This window comes from Macaca fascicularis, chromosome 20 (assembly GCF_037993035.2).
Source record: "Macaca fascicularis isolate 582-1 chromosome 20, T2T-MFA8v1.1".
NCBI classification, from domain to species: Eukaryota; Metazoa; Chordata; class Mammalia; order Primates; family Cercopithecidae; genus Macaca; species Macaca fascicularis.
In genome coordinates, this window is record NC_088394.1 from 85,421,348 (window position 1) to 85,433,407 (window position 12,060).

Genomic DNA, 12,060 nt, shown 5'->3' on the forward strand with positions numbered 1-12,060 from the left:
GGTAACGATTGGGCAGGGTCCTGCGTGAGGGCGCACGCGACACTGGAAGTAGCGAGCAACTGGATTGGCTTCCTCCGTCGCAAAGGAGGGTGGGTCTTGCATTCTCGGGCCTGACGATTGGTCTTTCCAAGTGCCGGAAGCAACGGGGATGTGCTCTGGGAACAAAATCTGGTATTGAACTGCTGCGAGACAAAACGTCCGCCTCCAGGGGCCGGAGCCGCGGTTGCCTGTCGAGTACCCGTGGTCTTTTGCCGGCACCCGGGCATCTCGGGCCACGTCCGGCTCGGCCCCCGGAAGGCCCGGCCTTCGGCCGCGTTGTCCTGGAGGGCGTCACGGGGCATGAAGAGCCCTGGGCGGCGGCCAGGGGAGGGGACCGGGACATCGGGGCGGTCGCTCGGGGCTCCCGCGCGGTGACTCTTGCTCTGCCATCGAAGAGAACGGCCCTCGGGCGCGCCGCAGCCCCTGCCTTGGTAGTTAATCCTCCAACACGCGAAAAAGGTAGATGAGAACTGGTTTCCTTTGCAGCTAAAATTAGGCTTCTGGTAAGTGTGGATCCTGTTCTAAGTGCACCTGTGTTTTCCTCCAGAACTAAACCAAAAAAGTAAGGTGAACAAAATCGGTGCCCCTTTCAGTTTCTTTTTCAATTCTGCATGTTACTGGGGGCTAAGACAACTGGTTAGCACGCTATTTACAAGCCTCAATTTACGAAATAACGGAATTGCAAAGTCCAGGGTAAATAGGACGTGAGGACGGCCTTTTCAGTTGGGCAACACGCAGTGTGGTTGAAAGATCAGTTGTTAAACCGCCCCTATTCAAATCCCAGCCCTACCAGTGACTAGCGGTCACCCTGCAGGCTTTGTCTCTCAGATCTTCAGTTTCTTGATGGGTAAAATGGGAACTACAAGTAGCACCTTTTTCTTTTTTTTTTTTTTTTTTTTTTTTTGAGTCAAGGTCTCACTCTGTCGCCCATGCTGGAGTGCAGTGCTAACTGCAGCCTCCGCTTCCCGGGCTCAGAGGATCCTCCCACCTCAGCCTACTAAGTAGCTAGGACCACAGCCAGGCATCACCATGCCCGCCTAATTATTAAAGTTTTCGTAGAGACAGGATCTCTCTGTGTTGCCCAGGCTGGTCTTGAAATCCTGGACTCAAGCGACCCTCCCTCCTCGGCTTCTCAAAGTGCTGGGATTAGAGGCATGAGCCACGGTGCCGGCCAGGAGCACCTATTTCATAGGCCCATAGGGAAGATTAAATGAAGGGGCTGTGTGTTCCACGGTGCTTGGCACGTATGGGAGCTCTGTGGAAACATTAGTTATGCTGTAACTGGACCTTCAGCCTTCTCTAGGCAGCCAGATTTCCGGCTCCACCCACAGCTAGACACGTCATTGGACGAGGGGTGAGCGCCTGATAAAAACAGCCAATGTATGGGCTGATCTGCGTTCGTGAAAAGGTGATCCAAGGGTTTCCATATTTGCCTCACTGGAAGAAGTATCTGCTAAAATGGACGAAATTCAGAGTCCTGGACCCCATCATCACCTATTGAACTATTCTAGATGAGAGGGAACTAGGCATTGGTATTTTTTTATTTTGGGCCCTGACAATACTCATCATTGGGAAAATTTGAAAAACGTCAACCTAAGCAGTCAAGCTCGCACTCGGCAATGTTTCCCCTAGGCTGAGGGGCAGTGGCGCTCACAGGTGCGGTCAGCGCAGTCCAGCTTCAAACTCCTGGGCTCAAGTGGTTCTCCCGCCTGAGGAGCTGAGATTACAGGCATGCACCACCATGCTCAGCTATCAAGCGAATTTAAAGTACAAAATATTAATATGAATAAGCAGGCAGTTGGCCTCGGAAACAGAATCTGAAAATACACTAAGGTAAAAGCAAACTGCATTTCGACAGAAGTAGAACCTATATGATAGAGAAAAGAAATGCAGAGTAAAGGGAAAGAAGCCAGGAAATGCATTAATTAGAAAATCTTGGCCGGACGTGGTGGCTCATGCCTGTAATCCCAGCACTTTGGGAGGACAAGGCGGGCGAATCATGAGATCAAGAGTTCAAGACCTGTCTGGCCAATATGGTGAAGCCCCATCTCTACTAAAAAAATGCAAAATTAGCCGGGCGTGGTGGCGCACGCCTGTAGTCCCAGCTGCTCAGGAGGCTGAGACAGGAGAATCTCTTGAACTCAGGAGGCGGAGGTTGGAGTGAGCCAAGATCACGCCACTGCACTCCAGCCTGGGCAACAGAATGAGACCTCATCTGAAAAAAAAAAAAAAGAAAATCTTTGAGGCAGGGAGCGGTGGCTCACGCCTGTAATCCCAGGACTTTGGGAGACCGAGGTGGGTTGTGGGAAGGTAGGGGATGGTCAGACTTGCATGAAAGGATGGCTCTGAGATGAGGAACGCACAGGAACAGGGGTGTGGATGGAGTAGAGCCACGGTTGGACCGAAGACAGTCGGTAAGGTATTGTGGGCTGTAAAAGAAGGGTTCAGGGTGAGGTTAGCATTGCCTGGAAGACAGCTTTAAGGAAGGGGCGGTTTGGGTGAAAAAAGAGTTGAGTTTTGTGCACTTAAAGTCTGAGATGTTCTTTGGGCCTCCTGCGTGGGTAATGGGTACAGGGCACGAGGGGAGCAGCACCAGAAACCAGAGCCACAGCCAGACGGAAGCAGGAGCAGGGAGGCCATTGGGGTGCAGCTGTGCCCCTGGCCTAATAGCAGCAGGGCACCAGTGAAGGTTTCAACGCAAGGCCTAAAGATCAGATTCCTATTTTACAACGTCACCCTGGAAACAGCGTGAAGGGAGAAAGGCCAGGTGAGAAGCTGTCATAGTAGTTTGAGTAGAAACAGAGCAACGGGAGGATGCAGAGAGGCCGGGGAGGGCCAGGCGGCCAGCACAACCCCAGGGGCCGTGGGGACAGCTGCTGGAGAGCCAGCAATGCCACAGCCTCCAAACTGGAAATTAAATTTTGATGGGACATTTCATTAAGGGCAATTAATTTTTAAAACATTCTGTGGGCCAGAGAAAACCCCAGATCTACAAAACCCTCATCTGGAGCCCCGATGGGGCATCCTCAAATAGTTGGCCTGGGATGCTTGTGTTCTTTAAGGCGGTCCCCTGGGCCCACCCTGGAGACTCTGATTCAGTAGATCTGCAGTGAGATTCAGAAGTGTGCACCCAACCGGGCACAATGGCTCACGCCTGTAATCCCAGCACTTTGGGAGGCCGAGGCGAGTGGATGACCTTAGGTCAGCAGTTCGAGGCCAGCCTGGCTGACATGGTGAAACTCTGTCTCTACTAAAAATATAAAAATTAGCTGGGCATGGTGGCGGGTGCCTGTAATCCCAGCTATTCGGGAGGCTGAGGCAGGAGAATCGCTTGAACCCGGGAGGCTGAGGCCTGGGCAACAAGAGCAAAACTCGGTCTCAACAAAAAAGGGTGCACCTGGCCAGGCGTGGTGGCTCAAGCCTGTAATCCCAGCACTTTGGGAGGCCGAGTCGGGCAGATCACGAAGTCAGGAGATCGAGACCATCCTGGTTAACATGGTGAAACCCTGTCTCTACTAAAAATACAAAAAAATTAGCCGGGCGTGGTGGTGGCGCCTGTAGTCCCAGCTGCTCGGGAGGCTGAGGCAGGAGAATGGCGTGAACCTGGGAGGCGGAGCTTGCAGTGAGCCAAGATCGTGCCACCGCACTCCAGCCTGGGCGACAGAGTGAGACTCCGTCTCAAAAAAAAAAAAAAAAAAAGGCCGGGCGCGGTGGCTCACGCCTGTAATCCCAGCACTTTGGGAGGCCGAGATGGGTGGATCACGAGGTCAGGAGATCGAGACCATCCTGGCTAACACGGTGAAACCCCGTCTCTACCAAAAAAATACAAAAAAACACAAAAAACTAGCCGGGTGTGGTGGCGGCCGCCTGTGGTCCCAGCTACTCGGGAAGCTGAGGCAGGAGAATGGCGGGAACCCGGGAGGCGGAGCTTGCAGTGAACCAAGATGGCGCCACTCACTCCAGCCTGGACGACAGAGCCAGACTCCGTCTCAAAAAAAAAAAGTGTGCACCAAGGTGGTCCAGGTGCTGTCTAGGAAAAACACTCCTGGCGTCACCTTCCGTCTCCAGAGCATCCCAGCCTCCCCGGTAAGGCCTGGTCCTTACAGTACCCACCCCGGGATGCCTCCATTTCTGCTCTGCAACTGTGTTTACTATAGCCCAGACCGCCCCACCCTGAGCTCTTGAATTCATTCAGCAGACACTGATTCGGAGCCTGCCACTTACCACTTACTGACCTAAGCGCTGTGGATTGAGCTGTGAACCCAACTAAGTCCCTGACAAAGGTTCTTACATTCTCGGGTGTCTCTCTTCCCTGAAACAAAGAAGCTAATTGTTCATTGAACCTCAGCCACATGTGGCTCCAGGAAAGACCCAGTTTGGGTAGCCAAACACTCAGGCACTGCCTCTGACGATGCTCTCCCAGATGTGGTGGCCCATGGGGAAGAGCCCAGTGCCAGGCTCTCCCAGATGTGGGACAGCCGCCCTTCTGGGAAGGGATGTGCAGACTTCATTTTGCGCCTAAGGAAAGGCTTGCAAGGCTCCTCCACAGTCCTGCTCCTGCATGACACCCCACTCTCTGCTGTGGACCCACCAGCAACTGCATGCACAGTGGGACCCTCTGCCTCTTCCTTACAGATGGGCCAGAGGTCACTGTGAAGGGAGGCCGCCCAGCCACCTGCATTCTTTCTGCTTCCTCTTCTCCATAAGTGGCAGAAATAGGCGGAGCAAGCCCACCTCTGGCCTTTCCCCTCTGCCTCCTCCCCCAGGACCTGTGGTGAGAACTGACAGCTCCATTTGAGTCCGGCAGGCCTGGCCTCAGCCCTGTGGTCAGCCCCAGCTTCCAGCATTCCTAGCATTAGGATTTGGAACCCAGGCTCATTTCAAAGTACATTTTGATGTGTCTTGCTTTCCAGTTACCATAACTGTGGGGTATCACCTTCCAGAACTCAAAAGCAGGGGGAGCTGAGGGATGAAACAATATCAGATATTCTGGGAGCCCCTGACCTCAGCGTCACTAAAGCTACACCCCAGTTTTTTGTTTTGTTTTGTTCTGAGACAGAGTCTCGCTCTGTGGCCTGGGCTGGAGTGAAGTGGCATGATCTCGGCTCACTGCAACCTCCACCTCCTGGGTTCAAACAATCCTACCTCAGCTGCCCAAGTAGCTGGGATTACAGGCGTGCGCCAGCACACCCAGCTCATTTTTGTATTTTGAGTAGTGATGGGGTTTCACCATATTGGCCAGGCTGGTCTCCAACTCCTGACCTCAGGTGATCCACCCACCGCTGCCTCCCAAAGTGCTGGGATTATAGGCATTAACCACCGCACCTGGCCAATTTTTAAAACTCTAAATCCCATATTTCGTCAGCAGCCCTATCAATTGCAGTGTCTATTGCCAAATACTATTTTCTGTTCTATTTTATCCCCAATTTTTATTGTGGTAAAATACACATAATATGAAATATACCATCTTTTTTTGTTTGTTTTTCCTTTTTTTTTCTTTTTTTCTTTTAGAGATGGGGTCTCGCTCTGTCCCCCCACTCTGGAGTGCAATAGTGTGACCAAGACTCACTATAACCTTAAATTCCTGAGCTCAAGTGATCCTCCCAGCTCAGCCTCCTGAGTAGCTGGGACCACAGGTGTGAGTCACCACACCCAGCTAATTAAAATTTTTTTTTTTTTAGAGACTGGGGTCTCACTATGTTTTAAGGCTTCTCTCGAACTCCTGGTCTCAAGCAGTCCCCCATCCTCAGCCTCCCAAAGTGCTGGGCTCATAGGTGTGAGTCACTGTGCCCAGCATCATAACATCATGTTATAAACCTCAAATGTATATAAAAGTATTGAAAAAAGGTAAAAAGCTAGACTTTTTTTTTTTGAGATGGAGTCTCGCTCTGTCGCCAGGCTGCAGTGCAGTGGTTCAAGCAATTCTCTTGCCTCAGCCTCCCAAATAGCTGGCACTACAGGCATGCACCACCACACCCAGCTAATTTTTTGTGTTTTAGTAGAGACAGGGTTTCACCATGTTGGCCAGGATGGTCTTGATCTCCTGACCTCGTGATCCGCCCGCCTCAGCCTCCCAAAGTGCTGGGATTACAAGGCATGAGCCACCACGCCTGGCCTTTTTTTTTTTTTTTTTTTTTTTTTGGTTTGTTTTGTTTTGTTTAATTTGAGACAAAGTCTCGCTCTGTCACCCAGGCTGGAGTGCAGTGGCTTGATCTCGGCTTGCCGCAACCTCTGCCTCCCGGGGTCAAGTGATTCTCCCGCCTCAGCTGCCTCAGTAGCTGGGATTACAGGTGCCCATCACCATGCCCGGCTAATTTTTGTATTTTGAGTAGAGACTGGGTTTCTCCATGTTAATCAGGTTAGCCTCGAACTCCCAACCTCAGGTGAGCTACTGGCCTCGGCCTCCCAAAGTGCTGGGATTACAAGCATGAGCCACCGCAGCCGACCTACTTTTAAAAAGTCATATTTAGACCGGGTGCAGTGACGTATGCCCGTAATCCCAGCACTTTGGGAGGGCGAGGTGGGCAGATGACCTGAGGTCGGGAGTTCGAGGCCAGCCTGGCCAACATGGTGAAACCGTTTCTCTACTCAAAATACAAAAATTAGCTGGACATGGTGGCACATGCCTGTAATCCCAGCTACTCAGGAGGCTGAGGTGGGAGAATTGTTTGAACCCGGGAGGTGAAGGTTGCAGTGAGCTGAGATCGCGCCACTGCACTCATCTGGGTGACAATAGCAAAACTCCATCTCAAAAAAATAAAGGCCGGGCACGGCGGCTCACACCTGTAATCCCAGCATTTTGGTACGCTGAGGCGGGTGGATCACCTGAGGTCAGGAGTTCTAGACCAGCCTGGCCAACATGGTAAAACCATCTCTACTAAAAATACAAAAATTAGCCGGGCGTGGTGGCAGGCGCCTGTAATCCCATCTGCTTGGGGGGCTGAGGCAGGAGAATTGCTTGAACCTGGGAGGCGGAGGTTTCAGTGAGCCAAAATCTCACCACTGCACTCCAGCCTGGGTGACAGAGCAAGACTCTGTCTCAAAAAGAAAAAAAAAAAGTAAACAGCTAGACTTTTAAAAAGTCATATTATCGGCCAGGCGCGGTGGCTCAAGCCTGTAATCCCAGCACTTTGGGAGGCCGAGACGGGCGGATCACGAGGTCAGGAGATCGAGACCATCCTGGCTAATACGGTGAAACCCCGTCTCTACCAAAAAAATACAAAAAACTAGCCGGGCGAGGTGGCGGGCGCCTGTGGTCCCAGCTACTCGGGAGGCTGAGGCAGGAGAATGGCGGGAACCCGGGAGGCGGAGCTTGCAGTGAGCTGAGGTCCGGCCACTGCACTCCAGCCCGGGCGACAGAGCGAGACTCCGTCTTAAAAAAAAAAAAAAAAAAAAAGTCATATTATCTGGAGAGAGAATTTTCATTCTTCCTTTCCAATTTACATGTCTTTTGTTGCTTTTCTTCTCTTTTTGTTTTCCAGAGATTAGTTCTCACTATGTTGCCCAGGCTGGTCTTAAACTCCTAGGCTCGAAGGAGCCTCCTACCTTAGCCTCCCGAGTAGCCGAGACCACAGGCGAGCACCCCACAGCCTGCACGTTTTATTTCCCTTAGTTTTCATTTTTACTTTTTTAGAGACAGGGTCTTGCTCTGTCACCCAGGCTGGAGCTCACTGCAGCCTCAAACTCCTGGGCTCACTCAACCCTCCCGCCTCAGCCTCTGAAAGTATTAAGATCACAGGCATAAGCTGCCACGTGCAGCCTGTACCTTTCACTTCTTGTTATTGCCTAATTATGGCCCTATCCGTTTTGGTGTCATTTTAAAGTCTAAGTATATGATATGTTTTTTTCTCATTATATCACAAATTACATACTTATAATCCAACCGGGAAGGTTGGGAGTACAAAAAAAAAAAAAGAAAAAGTCGCTGGGTGCGGTGGCTCACGCCTGTAATCTTAGCACTTTGGGAGGCCGAGGTGGGGGGATCACCTCAGGTCAGGAGTTCAAAAGCAGCCTGGTCAACATGGAGAAACCCAGGAGACGGTGGTTGCAGTGAGCCTAGCTCGCGCCACTGCTGAGCGAGACTCCATCTCAAAAAAAAAAGAAAACTTCTCAGGACTTTTCCTAGTAAGGCTGTCATAACACTGCCTGATGTGTTTTATGTAATGAATTGCAGACAGCAGAAAGCAGGGACTTAGTTGGGAGAACTAGTCGTGCACTCATTCAGCAAAGGTTCCAGTGCCTGCTGGGTGGAGACACGGTGCCAAGCACTGCCGCAATAGCAGGGAGGAAACCGAACGCATCTCAAGCGCCATCCCAGCAAGGACTCCAGTCTCTTCTCCTGTGTGTGATGTATCCAGTGCATGACACAATACTCTTTCCAGCTGCTCCTTGGATTTGGGAAGCAGCCGAAGATTTATGGGCCATGGAGGCTCCGTCCATCCCTGGAAATCAGCCCTTGGGAATTCAGCTGAGTTATGTGGTTAAAGCCGTCATGACAGCCATCCCCTGGCTGGGCCAGTTCTGGGAATAATAGAATGCTTATACTACAGGATAGCCAGTTCAAAACTTCTTACTAGTGCTGAATTCAGTAAAGGTTTAATAACACATTCCTCAAATCCTCAACAGTACTTTAGGATTTCTCAGCTAGGCCGGGCGCGGTGGCTCAAGCCTGTAATCCCAGCACTTTGGGAGGCCGAGGCGGGCGGATCACGAGGTCAGGAGATCGAGACCATCCTGGCTAACACAATGAAACCCCGTCTCCACTAAAAATACAAAAAAATTAGCCGGGCGTGGTGGCGGTGCCTGTAGTCCCAGCTACTCGGGAGGCTGAGGCAGGAGAATGGCGGGAACCCGGGAGGCGGAGCTTGCAGTGAGCCGAGATCGCGCCACCGCACTCCAGCCTGGGCGACAGAGCGAGACTCCGCCTCAAAAAAAAAAAAAGGATTTCTCAGCTAGAGAGGGCTTGCAAGGGATGATTATCATTATTATTATTATTATTATTATTGAGACAGAGTCTCGCTCTGTCGCCCAAGGCTGGAGTGCAGTGGCACGATATCAGCTCTCTACAACCTCCACTTCCCGTGTTCAACTGATTCTCCTGCCTCAGCCTCCTGAGTAGCTGTGATTACAGGCATGTGCCACCACGCTGGGCTAATTTTCCTATTTTTAGTAGAGATGAGGTTTCACCATGTTGGCCAGGTTGGTCTTGAACTCCTGACCTTGGGTGATCCACCTGCCTCAGCCTCCTAAAGTGCTGGGATTACAGGCGTGAGCCATGAGTCTCATATGACAAGTTCCCTTTTAAAATGTGTAAAACTCACAGATACCTTTGTCTGGAAAAATTGTTTCTTTGGTTTTTTGTTTTTTGAAACAGGGTTTCTATCACCTAGGCTGGGGTACAGTGGCAAAATCAAGGCTCACTACAGCCTTGACCTCCCAGGCTCAAGCAATCCTCCCACCTCAGCCTCCGGAGTAGCTGGGACTAGATCTACATGCCACCACCCCCAGCGATTTTTTTTTCTTTTTTTTTGTAGAGATGGGGTCTCACCATGTTGCCCAGGCTGGTCTCGAACTCCTGGGCTCAAGCAATCCTGCCTTTGCCTCCCACATTGCTGGGTTAACAGGCATGAGCCACTGCACCCAGCCAGAAGATGTTATTAATAACATTTCCAGGAAATTTAACAGGTAATGTTTCATATGTTAAGAAGCAGGAATCACTTTGGGAGGCTGAGGTGGGAGGATTGTTTGAGGTGAGGAGGGCAACACTGCAAGTGCCTAGGCAACATAGCAAGACCTCAACGCTACCAAAAGTAAAAACCCAGCTGGATGTGAGGCTTATTTGAGCCCAGGAGGGTAACACTGCAGTGAACCATGATCATGCCACGGTCCTCCAACCTGGGAACAGAGCAAGACTCCATCTTAGAAAAACAAAACAAAACAACACAGAGGCTGGGCACGGTGGCTCACGCCTGTAATCCTAGCACTTTGGGAGGCCAAGGCGGGCAGATCACGAGGTCAGGAGATCGAGACCATCCTGGCTAACACGGTGAAACCCCCTCTCTACTAAAAATACAAAAAATTAGCCAGGCGTGGTGGTGGGCACCTGTAGTCCCAGCTACTCGGGAGGCTGAGGCAGGAGAATGGCGTGAACCTGGGAGGCGGAGCTTGCAGTGAGCCGAGATCGCGCCACTGCACTCCAGCCTAGACGACAGAGCGAGACTCCGTCTCAAAAAAAAAAAACACACAGAGAGGGCATAGGTGCTCAGTGTCATATAAATTAATACATTTTATTACTGAAACCCGGTTTTACTCTGCCAAGTTTAAATTTTTTTCAGAAACATTAAAGAATATCTTTTGTATGAGTTAAATATAGAAATGCTACTGGCTGTTCCAGTTTTAGTTTTAAACTACTGTCAGCCATTCCTCAGTGGTCCTGTGCACCGTCTCCACGCTGCAGGGAGGCCGGCTCCTCTGGGCCCCGTGGAGTAATGGTGTTGTCTTAGCCCAGATCCTCCTGGACAAGTGCTTCGGTTCTTCCATTTACTGGTAAAGTGTCGCAAACATAGTCTATGGAGTTTGTTCTATTTTGTCTGTTCTGTTTACGAAACTGTAACTTCATATAGGACTGCCTTAAGGCCAGAGTAAACTGTCAAGCTAAATAAAACATAAAACAGCAGGGACAGGCCGGGCATGGTGGCTTCCAGCACTCTGGGAGGCTGAGGTGGGCGGATCATGAGGTCAGGAGATCGAGACCATTCTCACTAACACGGTGAAAACCCATCTCTACTAAAAATACAGAAAATTAGCCGGGCGTGGTGGCAGGCGCCTATAGTCCCAGCTACTTGGGAGGCTGAGGTTGGAGAATCACTTGAACCTGCAAGGCAGAGGTTGCCGTGAGCCAAGATCGTGCCACTGCACTCCAGCCTGGGCGACAGAGCGAGACTCTGTCTCAAAATAAAAAAATAAAAAAACACACATAAGGGACAGGGATGGTAAAACCCAAACTGCATGCTTTGGTTCAAGGTGTATGTAAAGCCAAAGTACCCTTCCATCTCCGGATAATCTCAAACTTCACCTGATCAGCCCTTGTACTCCCCAGCCAGAGCTCGCGGAGCGTTCCAGAAACCAGAAACGCATGCTGGTCTCCGAAGGGCTGCTGAGAGCACCCCAGGAAAATCCCAGCAGCAGCCTGAGTTCACTCGTGGTTCTGTTTGTCCACAGGTCCGCCAGGTGAGGAGGTCTGAAGTGGGCCAGCCAGGGTGGATATTCTATATGGAAATGACCACCTGTTCCTTGTCAGACCAGCCCTTTAAGTTACAGCGAAAAGAAAGCCCTCCTCCTGCTCCACGTCCACACTGAGCCTGGCATCTGTGGCCCTGTCCTGGCATTTCAGAGGCTGGTCTGGGGACTCACCCTCATCCCCCTCAGCAGCTGGGCCACCAGCAGCCACATGCTGGCCTCCGCTGGCTTCTCTCTTCCTGGGGCTGCAGATCAGAGAAAGCAGCCCAGAGTGGGCACCAAGACACCCCAGGCTTTACTGGAGCCTCTTGGAGAGCCAGCCCCGTGCCTCAGTCCTGCCAGGATTCCTCCCTTCTGGCACTGCTGCAGAAGCCGCCGCCCTCCTCCCTGGCCTCACACTCCCACCTCTGGCCTCTCTAGAGTCCATTCTCCCCCCGGCAGCCAGTAATGCTTTTACCACAGACTTTATTCGTCCTCAGCAACACTCGCCCTCAGACTCTGCAGCACTCCCTGCCCCCTCCCAACTGCCCACACCGATGGGGCTGGCCAGGCCTCTGTCTGGGCAGCCTCTTCTGCCCTGGGATGTGCTTCCCTTTGCTCCTGCACCGCATCTCAGTGAAGGCTTTAAAGTCCCTTTCTAAACTAGTCATTTGGCCGGGTGCAGTGCCTCACGCCTGTGATCCCAGCACTTTGGGAAGCGGAGGTGGGAGGATCGCTTGAGCCCAGGAGTTGGAAACCAGCCTTGGCAACATGGCTCCAAAAAATTTTTAAATGTTTGGGTCA

At 51.5% G+C, this 12,060-nt stretch overlaps 1 long non-coding RNA gene across 1 annotated transcript; it reads left to right on the plus strand.

The window, feature by feature from the left end:
• The first annotated feature begins 424 nt into the window (after positions 1-424).
• On the plus strand, positions 425-11,327 carry LOC141409329 (uncharacterized). Its single transcript, XR_012429405.1, has 2 exons — positions 425-542; positions 11,260-11,327. It is a non-coding gene; the product is annotated as an uncharacterized lncRNA (long non-coding RNA).
• The last annotated feature ends 733 nt before the right edge of the window (positions 11,328-12,060 follow it).